At 40.3% G+C, this 6,000-nt stretch overlaps 1 long non-coding RNA gene across 1 annotated transcript in view; it reads right to left on the bottom strand.

Annotated features, from left to right (window-relative positions):
- Positions 1–2,451: 2,451 nt before the first annotated feature.
- Positions 2,452–6,000, bottom strand: part of LOC138514128 (uncharacterized) — a 33,003-nt gene continuing 29,454 nt past the window's right edge. Inside the window, exon 3 of the long non-coding RNA XR_011281876.1 lies at positions 2,452–3,438. This is a non-coding gene — a long non-coding RNA (uncharacterized lncRNA). The remainder of the gene's footprint in view (positions 3,439–6,000) is intronic.

Raw genomic sequence — 6,000 nt, 5'->3', positions numbered from 1 at the left:
CCCTTTCCCCAGTCCAGAGAATCTCCCTGAAACCTGCCTCTAAGCGTAACACCTGGTATGACTCTGATCTTGCAGCTCTGAAATGAAGGTGCAGAGCAGCAGAACAAAAGTGGCAAACCTCAGGCTCAACCTTTGACAAACTGGCCTGCTGTTATGCTCCAAAGGCAATACAGACTCTCCATTCATGCCAAGAAAAAAAGCCCACATACAGGCACAGGTTTCAAGTGCATCCAACAACACGGCTGAACTTTTTAAAATTTGCAGGGAACTATCCAACCCTTCTGCAGTCTCCTTCTCCCGTCTCCTTCCTAGGCCCTCAGTAACGCACTGGCCACACTTCACCACAAAAACTCAGGAAATCCTAAACTCCCTTGTTACTCAGCCTCCCAACCAATCCCACAGCCCCTTCCTCCCTTTGCCCCTCACCTTCCTCCTTCCTCCCTCTCCTCCTTCTCCCCCATTACAACTGAAGAAGTTACCAGAGTTGTCAGCTCCATGAAGGTCTCTTATAAACAGGTTTCTCCTTGCTCATCTAGAACCATCATGGACAACATTGGCTCTTTTGCACCCTCAACTGCTGATTCCTGCAATCACTCTTTTGTGGCTGGTTATTTTCCCCCACCCCTCAATACTCTCCTGTACGCCCCCTCCTGAAAAATCCTTCAGCAGACCCTACCTGTCCGGTCAACTACTGGCCTATTTATCACCCCCTTCCAGGGGAAACTCCTGGAGAAACAGGGCTTGCCCCAACTCAACTCTCACACCAAACCTGTTGGTGGTCTCTACGACCATCAATCTGGATTTCGCACATCCAGAGGCACGGAAACTGCTCTTCTGAAACACCCATGAAGAACTGCTCACAACTCTGGACCCCAACTCCCCAGCTGTCCTCATCCTACTCGATCTCTCCTCTAAATTTGACACGGTCAACAATTCCATCCTCATCCAAAGACTACACGTTACCCTTGATATCTCAGATGAGGCACTGGACTGTCTGACATCCTTCCTAATTGACAGCTCATCCCAAGTCATCTTGGGCACCTTCTCCTCTCCAATTTCCTTCTCCACATGTGCCATCCCCCAAGGTTCTATCCTCTCCCCTTGGCTCTTTAACATCTACCTTGCTCTGCTGGCACGCCTCATCTCCGCATTTTCCCCCACCTTCCAGTGTTATGCAGACGACACTCAGCTCTTTCTCAAACTTCCCGCTGCCCCCCTTTCACCATCAATCATCCATGCTGCCTATCAGTCATTCAGTCCTGGTGGACCTCTAACGATCTCTGCCTCAATGCCTGTAAAACTGATATCCTTCCCACTGGGACCCCTGCACCCGCTTTCTCCCCTTCACTCTGGCCTTCCTTTATGGGCTCCCCCTGCTTCTTCCTCTGAAGCCAGAAACCTTGGAGTCATCTTCGACACCTCTCTCAGAGAATTTGCATGTAACGTTTAATCCACAATCACCATTAATATGTACTGCCACTCAAAAGCCACTCAAAAGCATGTAATGTACACATTTACGAGCACCTTTATCACCACGTGAGTGGGTGATTGCATTCTGTTTTTCAACAAGTTCATTGAGGGCAGACAAGTGAGGGGTAAATGGCTACCCTTGGACTTAGAGAAGCAGCTTTTCAACCAGGGAAACAGCAGAAAAAGCAGCCCTGTCTTTTCCTTTGTCTGCCAGGGCATTTCCCAGTGTAAAAGTACCTCTAAGTATGTGGTGTGCAGCTCATTAAACCACCACTAATTATTTGAACAACACTAATGATCACAGAAGAGAATCTATAAATGGCTAATTCTTAACCGGCATGTCTGTCACATTTAAGAAACACATTAAACCATCCAGAGTAGCTCATGTCGAAAGCATAACACAACTCAGTAAATATCATGGTCCTATTCCCTTCAGCTAGGGTTTATGCTTGTGTGAATGTGACTAATTCTGAAATCTAGAATAGAATACATTGACAAGTTCAGAACCTTCAACCACTTTGTGGCTGTGCATGTAGCATCCCCTGATTTCAATTCTTGATTTTCATTTTCAGACATGACCCAACTGCATGCAATTCTTCTTCAGGATTCTGCAATTGGGGTCACATCAAAATCTGTTTTGAGTTTTAGGAAGAGATGTTCTTACTGGGATGTTGTCAGAAGCTCACCCTCTGTCGGGCCTAGCAGTACAGATGTAGGAATAAAAATGGAACACTGTGTGTCACTGTAAAGTTTTGATACTTAAGCACAAGCTTATATTGTATTAGGCATGATGCAGAAATGTGCTGTATTTTTGTTCAGGTAACCTCTTGGTAAGAAAACAAGATCAAAAGTGACACAGGTAAATACAGAAACTATTCAAATACTAATTGATTCAAATAAATGTGGAGAAGGGAGAGGCTCAGTCAGATAACCAATTTTAACATCATATTTTAATATTATTCAAAAACATCATAACAGCATAAAAATATTTATTACATTCACACAACAACATCCTTAAAATACATTGAAATGTATATCAACACAGAAAAGGTATTCAAAAATCTCATTTTTTTTTATCGAAAAGCACCCTATCAATTACTGCTAGATGTAATACATATCCATCTATATTTCATAAACAGTAAATAGAAATCACTATAGAGGTGCTATCACAAAAAGTGATAAGTGCCTTACTGTAGATACAGAATACCCAAGTATCATCAAAAATACGGCAATGAAAAATATTTCGGCAACGAAAATGTTATCTATTTCAATCGTTGGAAATGATGGTCACCTTTGTCAGGGTGCACTATTGAGTAAACATTTAACATTAGAGACACACTGATATTGAAATTTGCATACAATTACAATTTACAACTAGACCAGTGGGTCCCATGGTTGTATCAAAGGGTATTTCCAACTTGATTGCAGATCTCAATTTCTATAAAAGCATCCACCCAAATAAACAAAAAATCAAACACAAACAAAAAAATCATTTGAGGAAAAAAAGACAGAAAATTGTCATTAAAATAAAATAAAATAAAAAATTGACTGGACTTCAACATACTCCACACCTAATTAGAATTCAATTTAATGGACTATCAATATCAACAAAAAAAAATGTTCACCTTGATTAGTCCATGAAGCCACTGCTTCATTCGCGAAGCCCATTAAGTAAACAGATGATAACCATATTGCATCCGTGGAGACAAAGACATAAATGGGATATAGCTAATTATCCCAATTTCTAACCAAATTGCACAAAAACACTAGCCCGAAGGTGTGCACAAAGCTATATATCCATAAATGTAGTAACCTCTATTTTGTGCTAGTAGCGAACATATGTACAAGTAGATCACTGAACCATGTTCACATCTAATGTTCAAAAGCACGGTATCCAAAACGACATCTCAATGCAGTAATAGTAACCCTCAATGAAATGAAGTAAGGAACACGGACGGGTGGTAAGGCCTGAAAGAAAGAGAAAGCGAAAAAAGAAAAAAGAAAATAACTTAGTTGGCCTCTTTGAGATATGGGGACACTATAATAGGCAGTTCAAGAGTAGAGAACCTGACCAATGTCAGGTATCTAGAATGTAATGCTACAATGGGACATGTTCACAACATTACAATTTCAGATGATTCTACTGCTAAAGCAGACACAGAAAATGACCATTAAGGCAGCAGCCAGTGTGAGACTGAGTCTAATGTGATATTATAATGTGCAAATGTCAATGTTTATCATATTATGTTGCTGCATCATTAATAGTTGTGAGTGCCATCTTTAATTGTTACTTTATAGAAGGATTTTTTTAAAAGAGATGGGACAATAAAATCAATCATTTTATTTCCATGAATGCTTCCTCTTCAGCTATTGTTCATACTAAGTCTCAGGTGTGTACACGAGTGCCATTTCTTGTAGATGGCTCACCATCGTAGCACGACACATTAAACATTGCAAGCAGCTCTTAGTTGCCCACAGGAAATACATCATTGTCCTTGTTTTTTGTTGAAGGAGCTTCATAATAACTTTAATTTGGTTGTTTTCTAGTCATTTAGCACTGACAGAAATGTTGTGACCTAAATAATGCACCTTTTCCTTAAACAGTGGAGGTTTTGTGCATTATGTTTTGCCCTTTTTCTCATTCAGCACTTTATTTTCGCATAACCAAAAGTTACAAGACAATCAAAATCAAATAATCAACATAAGGTCACAAATGAAGTCATATTTATTTTTTTATTTATTTGTATTTGTAGAGCGCACAAACAGCCTGCAGACATCGAGGTGCTAAGTCATAGAATTGGTCATCAAAAATGAACTTGTAAAGATGTATAACAAAGCAAGGAAAGAAAAGCAGAAAAAAGAGACTAGGAAAAGAGAAGAAGAATAGAAAAAAGGAAACCTAAAATGATCATTTAGCAGTACAGCTCATGAATAATCATAAAACATATTTCAACACAACAATTGTAATGGCTAAAATAACAATGGCCTATATGGACACAAGAGATGAACAATATACCTTGCAAACATCATTAAATTATAACAAAACCCATCAGTACATGGCGTCAGCTCTGAAACATTAACCATATACATCAAGGAAGTTCCTCCATATGTCCAAAATCGTTTCTGTATCTCTGTTCAGTTTGTAAATTGCCTTTTCGTAAGTGGAGACGGTAAGTAACTCTTCTACCCAATCGTCGATGCAAAAAGAGGCAGACGATTTCCAGGCCTTCATAATCATCCTTTTTGCAATCATACAGGCCGGAGGAACCATATTTTTTTCCTGAATTCAATATCCTCTAACAATGTCACATTTCAACGTACCAAAAGAGACGCAGTCATTGGAACTGTACAGCATAATACCAAGCCTAGTCTTTCACAAACTCCCTCCCAGAATACTTTTGTTTTCGGACAAAACCAGACCTGATGACTGAGAGTGCCTCTTGCTTGCTTGCATTACCAACACAGATCACTTTCCATCAGGTGTCTCTTAAACATGCGTACCAGCGTCCAATAAGTTCTAAAAAGTAATTTGGTTTGCGATGCTCTTAAGCACCAGTCCATGCTCACCGGTCGCACATTACCATAGCACCTTAGCCAGTAAACTTGATCAATCAATTCACCTAGTTCTGCAGCCCAAACATTTGCAACCTCTGGATCCCCCCTGTGATATGTTTTTAGAATTCCGTACATAGTGGCAGCAGGGTGAACTGCACATTTGCAAGTTTCTGAAGATGGCCAAGCTTTACCCTGGGTCGCCAATTGTGAAGGGCCCATAATCGTGGAGATGATGTTCTTCAATTTTCTATCCTCTGCATAGGTGCATTCAATCAGATAAAAGGTGTGGCGTAACTGTGTGAATGGAATCCATTCATCTTCAACCAGATCTTTGATGTACGTGAATCGAGCTAGGAACCACGCCGGCCAGAATAGTACTTTCCTTTGCGATTTCAATGCCGGATTGAGCCAGATTGAAGCATCCAAGAACAATAATGGATTGGTTCCAATACTATCAGATAGGCCGCACCAGCATTCTTTCAGAAACGCGGTCAGTGGATCTTGCCCTTTTGAATGTTTTGGCACTGTAGTCAGTAAAGCCACTGTAGTCAGTAAAGCCTTGCTAGCCAATTGAGACGACGCATTGCTTTCCCTTATTATTTCAGCCATTGGTTCTCCTTCCGTGTCAATAATTTGCACAGATGTCTAACCATGAATGCCAAATGATATTCAGTAAAGCGAGGTAGGTTCATTCACCATATTCTTGTGGAAGTTTCATTTTCCACAATGCAAGTCTTGGTGGCTTGCCATCCCAAATGATTTTAGCATAATCCTGTACATCTCTTTGAAAAAATGATTTGGCACTTTGATTGGAAGCATCGAAAGGAGATAATTTGCACGTGGCGCTAAGTTCATTTTAATACAATTGATTTTCCACTATGTTGTCTGTCTCAAGAATCTTTCAGAACAATTCTTGCTTACCAAAGGTACCAGGCAGGGGTGTCCACTATCCCCATTATTATTCACCTTGTCAAT

The sequence above is a fragment of the Ambystoma mexicanum genome, chromosome 12 (genome assembly GCF_040938575.1).
Source record: "Ambystoma mexicanum isolate Mex_15411 chromosome 12, UKY_AmexF1_1, whole genome shotgun sequence".
NCBI classification, from domain to species: domain Eukaryota; kingdom Metazoa; phylum Chordata; class Amphibia; order Caudata; family Ambystomatidae; genus Ambystoma; species Ambystoma mexicanum.
The sequence above is the reverse complement of the archived record's forward strand: the minus strand, read 5'-3'. Positions and strand labels throughout refer to the sequence as shown.